The sequence below is a fragment of the Heterocephalus glaber genome, unplaced genomic scaffold (assembly GCF_053883595.1).
Source record: "Heterocephalus glaber isolate CG9 unplaced genomic scaffold, H.glaber_assembly_v1.0 deba00001550, whole genome shotgun sequence".
Taxonomy (NCBI): Eukaryota; Metazoa; Chordata; class Mammalia; order Rodentia; family Bathyergidae; genus Heterocephalus; species Heterocephalus glaber.
The window spans coordinates 19,282,997-19,301,024 of NW_028258343.1; the positions used below are offsets into that span (position 1 = coordinate 19,282,997).

Genomic DNA, 18,028 nt, shown 5'->3' on the forward strand with positions numbered 1-18,028 from the left:
TCCTTCTCTCTTGGCTGTAGGGGTCCAGTGCCTCTGAACCAAATCCTGAAAATAAAGCTTTCCTAGGCCACTGCCATTCTGGAACATGGTCTGGGCTCTCTTTTTAAAGCAAAGTCTTTTACTTTTGCAATTTTAAGACTGTAAAGGCTGGAGTCCTGCTGTTTCATGTGATGTCCTTAGACCATCTTTTTAATTCTTTTGTTTTTTGGGTTTTTGTTTTTTTTTTTTTTTTTTTTGCTGCAAGTAAGATCTCTTCTGCTCTATCTTTGCAGTCCACAGACCATTGATTTTTATTTTTTTTGGCCAAACTTACAATGTTTTAAGTCATTCTGTTGGCCCCTTTGGTCTTGATTCTCAACATAGATCTGGCTAGAAGCCCCCAACAGAAGCTATGTCATGGACTCAACATTAGACTTCCTCAAAATTTTTTCTGGAAGATTCATTAGTCTGCCACCCTTAATCTTAGTCTTAGGCAAAGTCTCTGGACATGAGCAAAATGTAGACAAACTTTCTATGAAAGTGTAACACATATTGTCTGGAATCTAACAGCTAATGAGGTGTTTCTTTCCAGCAGAAATATCTCAATCCTGGTCTTTACTGGAAGGATTCCTATCCTTCCTTACTAGAAGGATTTCTATCAGCCTTTTGGTCTTTTGAGCTCTGACCAGAATCTTCCATCAAGTATAACCTAAGGTGTTCCAGCTCTACCTTTTTAGCCAGTATCGCTGAACCTTTACAAACTCTTGTCAAACTCCTGAACCATATGGTCAGGTATAGTCACAGCAACAACCTCACTCCTGGTACCAAATTCTGTATTAGTTACTTTTCTTGTTGAGACAAAATACCCAATATTCACAAGTTAAGGGAGGAAAAGTTTATTTAGCTCACAGTTTCTGCAGATTTTAGTCTATAAGCATCTGGCTCCAAGGCAGGCTGGCAAGGCAGACAGGCATCATAGAAGAGAAAGAGTTCATGATGGGGCAGAAGGTAGCAAAAGCAACAAGGGACAACAACAGTTCTTTCTATCCCTTACATCTTATTCAGCTACTTAGGGTGGGTAGCACTCACACCTTTAATCCTAGTGCCCTTCATCTTAGCATTGCATCATGAATCAATTCCAGCATTGCACAGTCTAGATTTAGCCACCTCTGAAAAAGCCCCACCTATGACCACGTGAGGCTTTGGGGGACATCTAAATGCAAGCCATAACAGTTGTTAAACAAGCAATAGCTGTACAAAGTGGTGACAGTCAACATTGTCCCCCATTTCCTGGAGGGCAAGATTGGCTTCCTTTCTCTTTCAGAGACTCTGGAAAATTAAGAAGGTGCAATCACCCTGTACAGCACTGAAGCTTACAGCAGAGGTCCAGGCAGAAGTCCAGGTAGGGAGGGCTACGTGTTCCTCTTTTCTACCAAGAGATGATCTTGGAATTTCCTCACCCCCTTCATTGTCCTTCCTGAAGACAGAGGAAAGGGCATGAGAAGGGGATGGCAGATGTGGCCATGCATGAGGGAGTACTAAAAGCAGTTCTTCCTCCTGTTTTGATAGTTCCACTCTGGTTCTTCCCATAGAAGGATACATTTAAACTTCAGGTACCTGATGTTCCCACCATGAGTTATTTGGGCCTTTGGGTTGGGGTGTGAGGACCAGAGGCAAAGAATCTGAGCTGCTGGGAGGAAAGGAACCCATGGTTGTAGCAGTAGATGATGGCAAGTGTTTGGTTTTCTTCAATTCCAAACCCTGTAGTTTGCAAAATTGGTTATTTTCAGGGTATTTGCATTTTTTTATTTTTTAAATATATATTCTCCTTAGTTTTTATTGAGTTTCTTTTCCAAAATGTTAAACTCCTCCAGCAGCACTATGGAAATAAAGAAAACAAATGTGTTGGGACTGAAGTTGAGCCAATACAGGACACAGCAGGATGACAGAAATAAGAGAACCCCACTGGGAAAGGCACAGGAAGGAAAGACAAAAGACAGTCCTCTGCCACACAGCCAACTGTGGGGTTTTTCCTCTTTCCTAAAAGATTTGTTTTACCTACTTATTCAAAGATGTAATTTTTTTCCAGCTGCAGGATGGCTTTTTGCTGATTACACCAATGGCTGCCCTTGCGGAGTTTGACCTGTGGATAAATGGATATTACTACATCACCCTCATGAAACAAAACCAGAAAGACATCTCCTGTCAGATTCCTTTAAAAACCCAAATGTATGATTCTGGACTCATTATTTATAAGTGACATTGAAAAATTAGAGAAAGGTTAAATAGAAAACCACAAAGATTATTGATAAGGTACTTAGGAAAAGTTATAGGAAAGAGGAGGCCCTTTTATTTTGGTAAGGAGACATTTAGGTGACCCTTTGATGATGATATGTACATCTATAGTCCATGGCCACAGGATACATCGCAGACTACACTGTAAATGGCACAGAATTGTTTGCTGACTATAATGATGATTTTCTAAATCTTCAACATGACTTTCACACTCTGAATAGTTTAAACTCAGTCTTTATATTGGTAGACAATACAATATAATCATAAAAGCATGCACTGGGTCAAGAAGAACACACAATTATAAGATCAAATTTAATGGCCTGCCCCAGCAGGTAGGCTTTGTCTCAGTTAAGACTTGAGCAAGAAGTCAGCTCTGCTTAGGAATGTGAATAAATTGATGATATTAACTTTTGACTTGGCCAACTATGAAATATAATGAAACCATTTAAATTGGAACTTCTTTATTATATTGCTCATAATTAATAATTATGTAAAAGAATCATTTGGGAATTAAAAATTCTTATAAGCACTATAAACTTTGCTCCTTCCAATCTTCTATGAATAAACTTTTGAATAAAAGCCAGCAAAGAAAATACACTAACAGAATTATGTAGAAAAAAAATTTGTATGAGTTCTCCCAAGAATTTGTTCTTTGGTGGATCAGCCCTCTTCATGAGTAACAGTTGGAGAGAACTCCATTTCTCCTGGGAACATTCCTGCAATAAATGTATAAGCAAATTTGGGTTGGAAAAATTAGTTTGACAAATATATCACATACAGTTCTAAGTTGTAATTAACTCAGGAATTACCTACATTTTAAAATTAATTATATTTTATATTCATTAGTTCTAATCACTCTATGGGACCTTCAACAATGAAACAATGTTAAATAACTGTTATATAGTCAAATGAAATACTTTGAGCAATTAAAGTAAACTAGAGTTACAACTATTTCTATATTTGAATCTCACAAATACAATGTAATCAAAAGAAGCAATTGGCCTAAGATTCCATAAAGTTGGAATCTATGTAAAACAATACTTTATAATAATAATGGATAATGATAGACCTATACCTATATAAAAATCTCAATAGTATAAACAATGTCCAGAATGAAATATATAAAATTCAGCATAATGTGGAGGAAGGAAGGAAATGAAATCAAGTGGAAGGACCCAGAGCCTTGATAATTTCTGTAACGTTTTATAACTCTGATATAAAGATGACAAAAAGATGTCAAGAATTTAATAAAACTGGGTAGTAAACACATGAGATTTGTTTTATACTCTGTGCTTTCCAGTGGTGTTTTTGTAAATTTCATAATTAAATAAAAAATTTACGAGATAGTTGCAGGATTAGATGTAGATCAGAAAAGGATATTTATCAAAACTGAAAGCGAAGGGATTTGAGAAACCCTTAGGAGGTAAAAACAATGAAGACGCGTATTGGATTCTGTGTGGGAAGGGAGCATGAGTGTTGCCAAGTCCATGCAGATTTTAGGCTTGCCCAACCTGAGGGAAGCTGGAATCCTTCACACTGAGCAGGAAAGCATCCAAGCCACAATTCTGTTCTGTGACAGTATGATCCCATTTGCTGACCAAGTGCTAACATTTTAGTGGTACAACCACTTCCGATCCAACCCTCCCGAGGCTCACCAGGGGTATTTAGCTTCGACACAGTAACCTCACTCATGATTCGCTATCCAAAGTCACCTTGAAGTGCAGAAGAACGTTATTCACGAAGCCTTATTTATGGAGAAGTACTGTCATAAAAATGTGCAACACCCCAAAGCTTTATATGTGAATTATTAAATTCAGTGATATACTTACTTAGAGAAACAGTCAATTTTTAAACCTTATGATTCTAATAGCTGGGGGAGGTAGCTCAGCAGCACAGTGTGCTGGGTCCAATCCCTAGCACCAAAAAGACCGGGGAGGGGGCGGGGACAGGAGGGGAGAGAGACAGAGAGAGGTTCTAAGCAGGAAAATAGAATGTAAAAGGCACCACAGAAACATATATAAATGTCTCTAAATAATAAAACCGAGATAAAATTATACAGAAAAATAAATTTCAATCATGTTTAAAGACAGGGAAGCGTTGTTTTTGAAAGACTTATGGAAGCTGATGTGTTAATTAGAGTTGCTTCAGTTAGGAGGGTATGAATGGCCAGGCTTCTGCGTTTTCCCAAGTGCCCTTGAATGAACATGCATTACTTTTCCAATGAATAAAATAGATGTCTAAGTTTTTTAAATTACATTAAGAAAAGGGATGCGTGTGATTTTGGTTGGGCTAAATACACAATACAGTCTATGTGTCCGTTCTTCTCTTACATGTCATTTTAGTTGCCTGCAGCTTTGCTAACATAGACAAGGGCATTCTTGTTTGTGAATCATGAAGGCTACATAAACAGACCGGCCTCCTGTGATCAGTATTGTTCTTCATAATTACCTGAACATGTCACCGGTGATTATTTTTATGAATTTAGAAGATTAAATGGGATGTTCCTTAAGTATTGTTAATCTAGTAGGTGTAAGATCTCATTGGATTTTATTTTGAATATGCATTCTTCAGCATTATAGTGAGATTGCGTACCTGTCCTGTGATTTCTCAGCAGCTCAGTCCCCTCTCTGGCATGGGTCTGTTCAGTTGGCATTTCTGGGTGGCCTGCATATTCTATGTGCCGATCCTGTGTCTGTTATGCATGTTGCAGACATTTTCTCCACTTTGTGGCTTCCCATCTTTCTTTCTCTCTCTGCATCTTTTGCTAAAAAGCCTTTCCAATTTTAATGTGGTGAGTGGATCGGTTTCCCCTTACCTCTTTCCTTTTGTGTAAGAAAACATCCATTACCCTGGAATTACAAATATATTCTTATACATTTTCTTCTAAGGGTCCCAACATTTTGCTTTTCACATTTAAATAATTTTTTGCAACTTAAGTGAATTTAATTTTGCTTACAGAGCAAGGAAGTCTAAGTACGTTTCCCCCCATACTAGGCAGCATCCTATTTATTTATTGCAATTGTTTGAATATGTATACAAGCGTTCTATTCTTTCAGTGTTTGTTCTTCATATTTTCACAGGCCTATCTAAGAAAATCAAAAGTTAAATGATATCTTTATCCTCTTCCTTTATCAGGTAAAGAATTTAAGAAAGCTTTAACACTAGTCACTTCCCATCTTAAATACAATTGTACTCCATTATTTTAGCTCTGTTGTCTTATTTTTATCTTTTGGGTTAAACATCGTTATTGCTTTATGTCATCTTATATTTTTAAAAACTTCACTTTCTTGCATCTCGCCTGGGAATGTTTCATTTTGTATTCATGTGGGTCTTTTAGAAATTTCTTTCCCACTTGTTTCAGAAAGAAAGTTTATTACTAGAGTCTAGACTGTAATTTTATTTCTTTCATGATTTAAAAATCTTATTCTACTGTTTTAAACCAATAATTACTGCAACTGAAAAGCCGCTATCATACTAATTTTATTTCTTTATAAATGCTTCTAAGATTTTCTCTGTTTCTCTGGTGTTGTATTTTGTATTTCCTTCAATACTTGTTAATGCTTGAGTTTCTTTATATTTTTATGCTTGGATTTGTTATCTTCCTCTTTCTTTGGGGCTAAATAATCTTCAATCGTTTGGTGCCAGAGTGTGCGATGACACAAGGTTGGAGAAAAACTGGATAGAGTTAAAGAGGAAACATGAACTGGGATGGCCAATGCTCCTTTGGCAAAAGGCACTGGCCTGTCTTTTCCACCGAATTTTATTATTCATCCATCAGGGTAAAGGTGCACGTATAGATGTGCAGTATGTGAAATTACCATGGAAACCAATGCAGCAAGGCTTTGAAGAAGAGTCAAAGCATTTTTAAATTAGAAGCAAGATAGACAAAATATGTGGTTGTAATTAGAGCACTGTCCGTCAAGCTGTGAAGGCACTGATTGTGGGAATGGAGTCTGGGTGCGATCACTCTGACCTCAGCTACGGATGTTATCTCCTGTCAGCCCCATAGCTTCATGGGTCAGTACTCTGGCCTCGGCTGTGGCTAGCAGGGAGGTCGTGTTAACCTGTGTGCTGCCGCAGTGCTCAGGAGATGCTGCACTGAGTCACTGTAGCTTCAGTCAGACTCGCTTCTTAAAGGAAGCCGACTGAGGGGTTTAACTCTTTGCAGCCTGCACTGCTTACAGAATGTTTTGGGTATCGTCAACATGGTGGGATCTGGGAATCTGGACTGTTGGTTTTTCTCTGTTTATATAATTCTTATTTATGGAAGATAATCTTTCTGCTGCAGCTTCCAGGTATTTCAAGCTTCCTTCTATCTATTCCATCTATTTGTTTCATTTTCTTTTTATTGGTGACATTTATTCAATTCTACCTTCCAGTAACTAATTGTCTCTTTAACTAGGTCTAATCTTCTTTATTCCTTGTATTTAATGTGATGTTTGTACAACTTCAATGTATGATGTAGTTTTTATAGTTCTATATTTACACGTAATAGAGCACAGCACATCCCTCATTTCTAAAAGTTCAGTCTGGTTCTTTAAAAAACCATCTACTTTTCATCATCTGCTGCTCCGGAGTTATATTCAGTTCCTATGGTTGCAGAAACAAATTGACCCAAGCATCGTGGCTTAAAGCACTGAAAAGTCTGCTGTTGCCTTCACCGAGGCCGGAAGTTTAAAATCAGCGTCTGCACTGGCGTCCCGCAGGGCACAGGCCGCAGTTCCTCTGAGGCTGGCGAGAACCCGACCCTTGATTTTCTAGCTTCTGGTGGCGGCCAGCCTTCCACTCTGGTGTGCTTACTCTCCTCCGAGGTTTCCTGGCGGCTTTACCATCCTGACTTCCTCCTTTTCGTCTTTCTGGGTCAGATCTCCCTTTGGCACCCTCTCGCCTGGGTATGTGCAGTGGCATTTAGGGTCAGCTGGATAAACCAGGAAAGGCTCATCTCAAAACCTGCACGTCAGAGGTATCTGCAAACTCCTGTTGCCATAGAAGGAAACATTCAGACCAAAGACCAAGACACGGGTACCTTTTGGGAAGTCCTTACTCAGCTTACTGCAATCACGATTTAGCTTTTCTTTCAATTCTGGAAATACATTAAACCTCCTTCATTTGTATTCTTTGAATTCTCAGGTGTCTTTCTCATTGTATGTTCTGCATCTTAATGCTTTTAGGTCCTTGCCTGAACTCCAGCTGCAGGACATTGCGCTTCATTAGGAGCAGGGGCCTTTGTGGGGGTTGCATGGCTTCCCACCAGGCAACTGAAGGTCCACTAGAAATGACAATTCCGAGCTTGTGATTTTTTTTTGGGGGGGGGTACCGGGGATTGAACCTGGGTCCTTGTGCTTGCGCAGCAGGTGCCGAAAACACTGAGCTAAATCCCTGGTCCTAGCTTGTGATTTTTTTAAAGAGCTACCAAGTAGTGTTAATTCAGTCCCCACATCATATTGTGGCAGGCTTTTGTGCAGGATTCCTGGGGAACAATATTTTAGTTTTAGAGGTAGAGCTCAGCTGTTTTTCTTACAGACTTGGTTTATTGAAATATTCCTCTTCCTGAGATTATAGCCTTTTTGAATTATGCAGCGCTCCTCTCCTGGGCTTACCATTATTTGTGGTTGCAAGAGCCTTCTTTCTGATGGATGGACATAAGGAATCTGCATATACCTGCAAGGTTCCTTACCTTTTTAAACAACTGCACCTCATTTATTTCTGTCTTTATATTTCCCTTACTATATTCAGTCTCATCTTTTAATTTAAAAACTATATTTAACAGGGGCCGGAGATTTAGCTCAGTGGTTCCGCCACCTGCCTTGCAAGCGGAAGGATCCGAGTTTGAGCCCCGGTACCAAAAACAACAACAACAACAACAACTATATTTAACATTTTCAATACTGTAATAGTATTTACATTTGTATTTAGTGGAATAGTATCATTCCTTCTAGTCTATCATATTACATTGAACCCTCAAGTTATGACTGGCTTGACATACGAACAACTTGGGTTACAACCCGAAGTTTAGTTTTTAACTTATGACCGAGGTCTTGAGTTACAACCTGAATCCCTGTCACTTGTGCTTCCAGATGGTCTCAGATATAGATTTAACTATTTAACCCTTAAAGAGTTCTGGAAGGAACATGACAACATCCTTTCCTGTGTGGGGTTAACTGAGAAATCCTGGGCCAATGTCTCTCTAAGGACACTGAGATCTGCCTGTACACAGGAGAGAGACTTTGAAGGCAATTGACCAACTTGAGTTACAACCAGCCCTCGGGAATGAATCGAGTTCATAAGTCAAGGATCCACTGTATCACGACCAGCGATTTAGAGGATTTCATTGCCAAATTCCAATTTACTAACAAACTTTTCTCAGCCCTATTTCTCTTCCTAATACCTTAGACTCTGAAGGAACAATATTGGCACAGCTACATCTTTCCACACTGGTCTAGGATGAACTGATAAAAGGAGAAAGCAGACAGGAGCCTTAGTCACCTTCCTCATCCCAGAAACACAAGACCCGACATGCACAGCTCAAAGGTGGAGGTGTTTATTTTGCCTCACAGATTGGGGAGTTTCAGTTCACGGTTGGCAGGCTCAAATGCAGAAACAGTATGGCGGACAGGGCTATGGTGGAAGACAGCTGCTCACATGAAAGCAACCAGGAGGAGAGAAAGGGTTCCCTGGAAGAGCTCCGTAACCCTCCCAGGTGACGCCCCAGTAACCCACCTCTCCCTAAGAGGACGGCCTCCCAACAGCACACTGCCACGGTGGGCACAGTGCCCTGTGACTCAGTCACCCCAAAAGCCCTGCCTCTGGGGGCCAGAAGAGATTTCAACATAACAATAGGCACCCGCTTGCGGTGGTTTAGGAAATGCCAGGATAATTCCTGACTCTGGAAGAGATGCTTAGCATCCTCCCATGGGCTATCTCTCCAGGTTATTAAAAAGCAAATATGTTCTTAAAAATGGTTCTTATACCAAATCACTCCCAATATACTGACTCATTATTATATACCATGTCTTAAACAGAATTAGGGACCTGTGTTTGATAAGTTTGACTGGGAAAAAATGAAGATAGAATGCTGACTCGGAGGGAAGTGTTTCTATTCAATTCGAGTCATTGAAAGCAAGCAAAAATACAAATAGTATTATATCCCGACAAATAAGCTACATAAAAGTTACATTCACTATACCGAACCTTAGCTTCGCCTACCTGTGTGTGCCATTGCTTACATTAGACTACAATTGGCCCCAGACCTAACACAAAGCCTATTTTGTAACAAAATGTTGAATAGCTTATGTAAGTTGATACTGCACTGAAAAGTAAAGATAAAACTTTATCTTACATCATTGATTTTGCATCATTGTAAAAATCAAAAGGTCCTAAGTTGATCCATCACAAGTAGGGACCCTCTGCAGTTCTAAACAGTGTTGGAAAAATGTTTTAAAATCCTTGTTGAGATATTGTTCATCATTTACAAGATAGTAAAGAAACAGAAATGTTTGCTAGTGTGATTGAGATACAGAAAATCTCAGCATCAGGGTGTTTAACAGCAGTGTCAGGCAGGTATGCAGGATGTCAGCAGTCAGCCTCGGTGGGTGGTGGGCGGCAGTGGTAGAAGAAGGAAAAGCTTCCTGAGGAGATGAGGAAATACAGGACAGATTCCAGGCTGGTGTGGGTGCAGGCGGGCTGGGGTCGAGCTCAGCCCCATTGAAACCGGAATCAGCTGGGAATCAGTGACCCAGCAGCCGGGAAAGGGAGTGAAACTCGGAGATCCAGAGTGCCATGTGGTCTCATTTTGAAAGAAAAAAATTCAAAATAATGACATGGATTTAAGTAAAGATTAGCAATTTTATTTTGGATTGTGCTAAAATAATAATGACACGTGTACATATATGCTACACACAGGCATGTATACATTTGTGTGTGTATAGAAAGCTCACTGGACACAGGCATTATTTTTCACACTTTACAGACAAAAGGCCCTCGAGTCTTAGACGACTTGACTGGGTTAAGGCAAACCACTCATAGCAGAGGAGCTGGGGTATGAAACCCTTCAAGTTCCTCAGCCTCTCTTCTTAACAATCATGCCAGATTGCCTCTGATTTCTATTTTCCTTTTCCTCCATTCCTGGAAGAGTTCAAAAATTACTATCAGATTTCATTCTATAAAAATAGGAGAGGATATTCAGTGAAAATATAAATTAACAACCGCATGGATTGCACTTACTTAAAATGAATGTTGCCTAATATCTGTGGAAATTTTTGAAAAAAGAAAAAAAAACCTTTTTTCTTCTTCTTCTATACATTTACTTCCATGTATGGCAGACTTCCTCACTTTCTGCATATCTAGTGATATCTGCTAACCAACTACCTGCTTTTCACTGGAGGGAGGAAAAGGCTGTTATAGTCACAAACTGGGTCAACAGTTTAAAGCATTCACTAAAAAACTGCGAAAAATTAACACAATCTGATAAGCAGTGGGAACTCTCAAGCAGTGTGACATTTAAGGCCAGTTCAGTAAGGAAGACACATAATTATTCTCCATGACTGTCAGATGCACACAGCAGCTGTTCTACATGATGGGGATAAAATCAATCCCAGGGCAAACAGGCTCCTTCAAACTGCTTGCATAGTTCAATAACCTGCAAAAGTATTTTGCTGCCCTTTTCATTCCTCTTATATAGTCAGAGTCCTGCTTGCCGCCTTACTATCTTTTCATTCTGCCTTTCCCAATGGCCAGTGTTTTACTGGAACACTTGGAGGCAAAGTGCTCACACATACACACACACAGAGCACAGCACACATCTGTTAAAATGGGGAAACGAGACCGCACATGCCCAGCGCTCAGTCTTCCCATCTTCAGACCACCTGGGTCCACCTTCCTGCACTCACATGTAGCTTAGTCTCTGCTGGGGAAACACTGCTTCCCTTCTCCATCAATCTAACTTCTCATATAACTCTTGAAGACTCGGTTTCTAAAGATTGCTTTTCCTGTAACGCCTTCCCTGATCCTTTGTCATGAAATCTATCAACATAAAATTATGTTTTCCAAAGTGTATAGGAGGTATGATTCTGGTTAGTACTCATGTTAAGATTTTTCTATGCCAATTATGTGTTGTTTTTAATATACAATGGACCCTCAAGTTACAACCGGCCTGATATATGAAAAACTTGGGTTAATTAGGTTAATGGGAGATTCATCTGCCTCTTGTTATCTACAGTATATACCCAGGTAAACATCCGCACCTCAGCTGTATTGACTTACAAACAACTTGTGTTACAACCAACCCTCGGGAACCAATCAAGTTTGTAAGTCAAGGGTCCACCATACTTTAAAACTCTACCAACAGCTCCCAGCACAGAGGAGGCTTCTGGGTTAGTGTGCCACAGCTCCTAGTGCAGAGTAGGAGGCTTCCAGTCCAACCTACCTCCACTCTCAGCACAGAGGAGGTGCGCCATTCAGGCACCAGCAGGACCCCCCACCCCCGCCATCGAAATGAGAAGACACATAAACAAGCCTCAAAACCAGACTTCCAGATCACCTACAGCGACCCTAAAGGGAAACGAGATGGAACATTCTGATATTCAACCACCTGGACTCCCTGAACTAGCAACAAAAGAGGATCTGGAAAAAATGAAAGGAGAAATAATTTCTCACATAACAGCAGAGATTGTGCCCATAGTGTGAGACATGATTAATAAATCTAGAGAAGACACAGATAAAAAAATAGAGGAGCTGAGGAACATGATGGAATCCCAACATAGGAAACAAATGGAATCCATAAAACAGATGCAAACAGATTTCCAGGACATTAAAAACTCCATTGAAAGTCTATGCAGCAGAATGAGCCAATGTGAGGACAGAATTTCAGATATAGAAGATAAGATTGCAAGTAGTGACTGGGAAAAGAAAAATTGCTTTAAAATTGTAAGGGACTACGAGAAATCAATCCAGCAGCTGCTAGATGATGCAAAGAAGTATAACATAAGCACAAGGACCCAAGTTCGATCCCCGGTACCAAAAAAAAAACAACCCCAAAAAACCAAAAAAAAAGAATGATCAGAGTCAATGAAGAAACAGGAGAGAGTGCAGATGACATAAAAAAAACTGTTCACAGAAGTGATGGCAGAAAACTTCCCAAGGAGGGGAAAAGAACTTGACATACAAGTGAGGTATACAGGACTCCAACTAGCCTTGATCAAAAAAAATCTACACATAAGCATATAATTGTTAAGATTCCAGAAACCCAACAGAAGAACAAAGTTCTACAAGCAGTTAGAGAAAAGAAACAAATCACATACAAAGGAAAACCCATCAGAATCACAGCAGACTTCTTAATGCAAACCCTCAAGGCAAGAAGAGGTTGGAGTGATACATTTCAAGCCCTAAAGGAAAACAACCTCCAACCAAGATTGATGTACTCTGCAAAACTATCTCTCAAAATTGATGGAGAAATAAGATACTTTCATGACAAAGAGCACCTTAGGAACTTCATGAATACCAAACCAGCACTCCAAAAAATTTTAGACAAAAATCCTAGGAAAAAGACAGCAAGGATCACGACCCCAGGATGCCCAGCAGAATGAATCCATCTGGCATGACAAAAAATTAAGAGCAAAGGGGGAGGATCCAACAAAAAGAAAAAGTCATGACAATGATAAGTCAATACATATCAGTTATAACGGTCAATGTTAATGGCCTCAATTCACCAATCAAAAGAAACAGACTGGCGGAATGGGTCAAGAAGCAAGATCCCACATATGCTGCATATAAGAAACACACTTAATTCAAAAAGAAACTCATAGACTGAAAGTTAAAGGGTGGAAAACAATACTGCATGTGACATGAACCTGAAAAAAAGCAGGAGTAGCTATCCTCTTTGCAGACCAAGTGGATTTCAAACCCATACTGATTAAGAGAGACAAAGAAAGGGGCCAGGGATTTAGCTCAGTGGTTCCGGTGCCTGCCTTGCAAGCACAAGGTCCTGAGTTCGATCCCCGGTACCAAAAAAAAAAGAGAGAGACAAAGAAGGACATTACATCCTTGTAAAGGGAACAATCCAAGAGGAAGAGATGATGATCATAAATATCTATGCACCAAACACTAGTGTGCCCAACTATATAAAACAAATACTAACGGACATGAAAAATCATATAAGCACTAATACAATGTAGTGAAGGAACTCAATACCCCACTGTCACAAATAGATAGATCAACTAGACTAAAAGCAAGCAACAAAATACTAGAACTCAATCAAACTCTTGAACAAATGGATTTAACAGATGTTTACAGAGTGTTCAACCCCACAAAATCAGAATACACATTCTTTTCAGTGGCACATGGGTCATTCTCCAAAATAGACCACATACTTGCTCATAGAACTTTTTTAGGTAAGTGCAAAGGAATTGAAGTTATCCCCTGTATATTATGAAATTGGAGATCAATAGCAAAAGAAACTGCAAACATTTCATAAACACATGGAAACTGAACAACACACTTCTGAATAACCAATGGGTCACAGAGGAAATTAAAGAAGAAAAACTATACCAATGTTTCATTTATCATAATGATAGGAAAGTAGTTTAAGGAATATATTTTTACCTTAAAAGTAAATCAATTTAAATAGAAATAGTAAACAAGCAATAGTTCTCTTGGAGATTGCAAAAATAGTATGCAAATGATAACAGCTTGAGAGACTTCTGACTCCCAAGTTACTAGTTTAACAGTTACGATTCAGAATTGTAATACCCCAAATGAACACCAGAGAGCAGCAAATTACAAGCACTTAAGTGGGTAAAAGATGACTTTACTGTCAAAGGTACATCCATTGATGATAATGACTATCATTTCTTGATTATTTATTTTGTTCTAGGGGTTTTTTTCAGGGCAATTTACATGAATAAACTCATTCATTTCTCACAATATGACTTAAGACTAGCTATTGTTATCTCTGTTTTATAGGTGATATTATTTCGGATAACAATGTTTTTCGTTTTGTTCCAGTTTGCCTTAACATCGCATCTTGCAGGGCCTGGGATTTACCTCAGTGGTTCCGGCACCTGCCTCGAAAGCGCAAGGTCCTCAGTTTGATCCCCGGTACCAAAAAAAGCCACAAAAAAACAACCATCCTGCAATGTCTAATTTTAGGGCTGGGGATTTAGCTGAGTGGTTCCGCTGCCTGCCTCACAAGCAGAAGGACCCCAGTTCAATCCCCAGTACCAAAAAAACAAAAAAACAAAACAACATCGCATCTAAGGTTTTTTCGTGCACTGTGCTAAGGTTTGACATAGATGATCTGAGTTGTAATTTGCAAGAATCCTGTGAATTATGTTGTATTGCATTCTTCACTTGAAAATGAAGAAATTGTGGTTTAGAAAGATTATTTAATTTATTCCAGACTATATAGCAAGGCAGTTCTTGAGAGAGACAAGTCTGTTGGAAGCAAAAGCTTCCTATTTCACTAAGTCAAATGACCTCTGAAAGATGTCAGAATAAATTCCCTCTCATTACTCCAGGCCTCTTTTTACATGCATTAAATCTACAACCTCTAACATGCTGACTGATTACACATGTCGTGTAGCAGTGTGGTATAAGGTTAGCATTTTAAAGGCAATCATCCTATTGATCAAACAATATTGATACAAGTGATGGGAATGTATTACAATTTGTATCTTTTAAAGTTTATATGTATATATCCAGTAGGGGAAAATGTCTTTACTCCTGTCTACTTATCAGAAAAATTAAAAAAGAAAATTAGTCATTGACTTTAGTAAATTCACCACTGTGAATTTCATCATTCATCATACGAGTTGCTTATTTCCTAACATAATAAACTGACTCATAAAGAGGTAAGAATAAGTTAAAAGCAAAGGAGACTTTGCTACCTGGAGGACTCAGGGCATTTTAGACATTTTAGAAATGCAAGAATTTGACACTCTTTCGTATCAAGACAGAGAGAGAGAGAGAGAGAGAGAGAGAGGGGGAATGACTGTAATTATTACAGTTTTAATAACCATTTCTTGGTTTGGCTATTAATGCTTATCTCCACAAGAAGCTTACATTTTAGTATATGTTAGATTAGAAACAGCTCAAAATAAATGTAAATTATGAAATATAAGATGTGAAGATGGTCATGGGATTTCAGGTGCTCTTTCTCTCTCTCTCTCTCTCTCTCTCTCTCTCTCTCTCGGCTTCTCTGTTTGTCTGTCCTGGGTGCTGGTAACCAGCTCTCCTGACGAGGGTTTCCACCCTTAGCACCAGAATGCTCTCTTCCTTCCTCGAAGCTTGTGGGCCCTAAACATAGGTAAGATCTTGCGAACTGCAGAAGATGTAAACAACATGAGGAGCTTACTAGTTCCAGCTGAGGCCATGAAAATTTGCTGCGTATGAATTCACAGGCACACTTGTTTTTTATGAGGGAATTCGAGGAGGAGGGGGAGGGCTGCTGGCCCTGCGTGGCTTCCTCTCCGCCTCTGCTGCTTCCCGAGAGCACAGACTCCCCTCGGCCTCCTGTCTCGGTTATTTCCTTCCTAGCTGAGACCCAGTACCCACACCCACACCTGAAGGGGAGAGGTTTGCTTGGCTCACAGTTTGTAAGGTTTCAGTCCACGGTAGGCTGCTGAGGGCCGGGCCTGGCGGGGAGAGCTGCTGACCTCCTCCCAGGCAGCAGGGAGCCAGGCTGCGAGCTGAGGCCCCGTCCAGCCACCCGAGGGCCTGCTGAGGCGGCCAGGCCGGGTCCCGGGTGAACCAGAGCCCGCCCCGGGCTGCCCCGTAGCACTGTCCTCCCACTTTCCCAGGGCCCCGCCCCTGGCCTCCCTCCAGAGTCTGCGTGGGCCCCGTCCTGGGACCCCGAGGACCTCGTTGGCAGCTGTCGATTTTCCAGATGGACGCGTTCGCGCTTCCGGGTCAGAGCCCACTCGGCAGGTGGACTTGGGGACGTTCATCTGCCGCCAGAGCCAGCGCCTTGTCCTCCTGTTGGCAGCAGCGCGGCCCTCCTACTTAACGTCTGTTTCTTCACAGCAGGGATTCATTGGGTAGTTCCACTCGTGGAGCCAGGAAATTATTCGTAAATTTAATTTACCATCTATTTTACCGAACTATTATTTACAAACGAGTTATTCCTTTATGGTTATTTATGTATATCCACACACTTGCATGGATCTATAAAGATACAAACAGACACAGCCATGGGGGTATGCTGGAAAAACAGCTGTTGGCCTCCCACCTGCCAGCCCACACCCTAGAATCTTCTGGTTTCTAGAATTCCCCCCCTCCCTCTCTCTCTCCTCTCTCTCCCTCTCTCCCTCTCTCCCTCTCTCCCCCTCTCTCCCTCTCCTTCCCTCCCTCTCTCCCTCTCTCTCTCCTCCTCTCTCTCTTTCCCTCTCTCTCTTTCTCTCTCCTCCCTCTCTCTTGATCCAGGCTGGCTTTGAACTCGCAGCAATCCTCCTGCCTCAGCCTCCAGAGAGCTGGGATTACAGGTGTGCAGTAGCATACCAGCTGCTGGCATTCATCACTCTCTGTGGGGTCAACACAGCGCTCCTGTCCTGCCTGAGCCTCTTCCAGACTGCTAGAAGCCAGTTCTGAGGCAGCTCGGTGCGTGCGTGTGCTCTGGGCTGCTGTGTGTGGCGCCGCCTCACGGCTCTCCTCCTCTGCGCTCCCTCCCGCTCGAGCTCGGTCTCCGGGCCCTTCTCCTCCTGTTTGACTTCAGTGGCGGAGGCGTGGGCTCTGGAAGGTATCCTCGGCGCTCCGCACTGACTCCCATAGCTGCTGGGCTGCTTGCCCTCCCCGGCAGCAGTGAGAGGTTCCCTCCCCAGTCCGCGCCAGCACTTGCTGTTGTTCAATTTCTTGATGACGCCCACTCTTTCTGGGGTGACATGGACTCTTAGTGTTGTTTTAACTTGCATTCGCTAATGGCCAGTGAGGCTGAGCATTTCTTCATGTATTTATTAGCCACCTGTAACATCTTCTGTGAAGTGGGAATCAGGATGGAAAGTCCTTAAAAAGCTAAAGCCAGAAATTCCACTTGACCCAGCTATTCCCCTTCTAGATGTCTTCCCGAAAGAGTTAAAGACAGAAAATGCGGTATTTACACACAATGGAGTACTACTCAGCCTTAAAGAAGGATAAGCTTGAGTTATCTGTGGGAAATGGATGCGCCTGGAGACCACAATGTTAAGTGAAATAAACCAGACACACAAGGTCAAATATGCATGGTCCCTCTTATATGAGAAACCCCAACTATAAACAGAGAACAAAATAAAAGAGAGGTAATGGGCAGTAGGGAGAGAGATCTTTCTCAAAGGCAAAGGGGAGGGAGAGATAGAGGAGGGAGGGAAGGAGCCAGGGGAGGGAGAGGGATGACAACGGCAGGTTTGTTACGTACAGTCCCTTCGCCACGGGAGGAGCGCAGTCACGATGCACTGCAGACGTGGACGAAACGTGCAAACAGAGCGTCGCCCGGCAGGACTTTCAGACTTTCAGTTCCGTCCAGGAGGCCCTGTGCCGCTGGGGGGCGCTGTGGGAGTGAGGGCCCTAGAGGCCGGGTGCAGACGGGAGTCCCTGGCCCTGGCCTGATGGCCACAGTCCCGGTGTCTGTGGGGCCCAGCCGGGCGCCTCCCGCTCTCGGCCAGGCCTGCGGGGCAGAGGCCAGCGGCGTGCAGCGCTCCGGCCGCGCCCCGCCTCCCACCGCCTCTCCTCCGCGTGCCAGGGACCCGGCATTCAACCCCCGCAGGAGGGCCCGGCTCCTCAGGCTGCGGTC

At 41.7% G+C, this 18,028-nt stretch overlaps 1 long non-coding RNA gene across 1 annotated transcript; it reads right to left on the reverse strand.

Annotated features, from left to right (window-relative positions):
* Nucleotides 1–186: 186 nt before the first annotated feature.
* Nucleotides 187–17,957, reverse strand: LOC110344979 (uncharacterized). Its single transcript, XR_002387982.2, has 2 exons — nucleotides 17,654–17,957; nucleotides 187–2,122 (listed from the first exon to the last, which is right to left on the reverse strand). It is a non-coding gene; the product is annotated as an uncharacterized LOC110344979 (long non-coding RNA).
* Nucleotides 17,958–18,028: the final 71 nt, after the last annotated feature.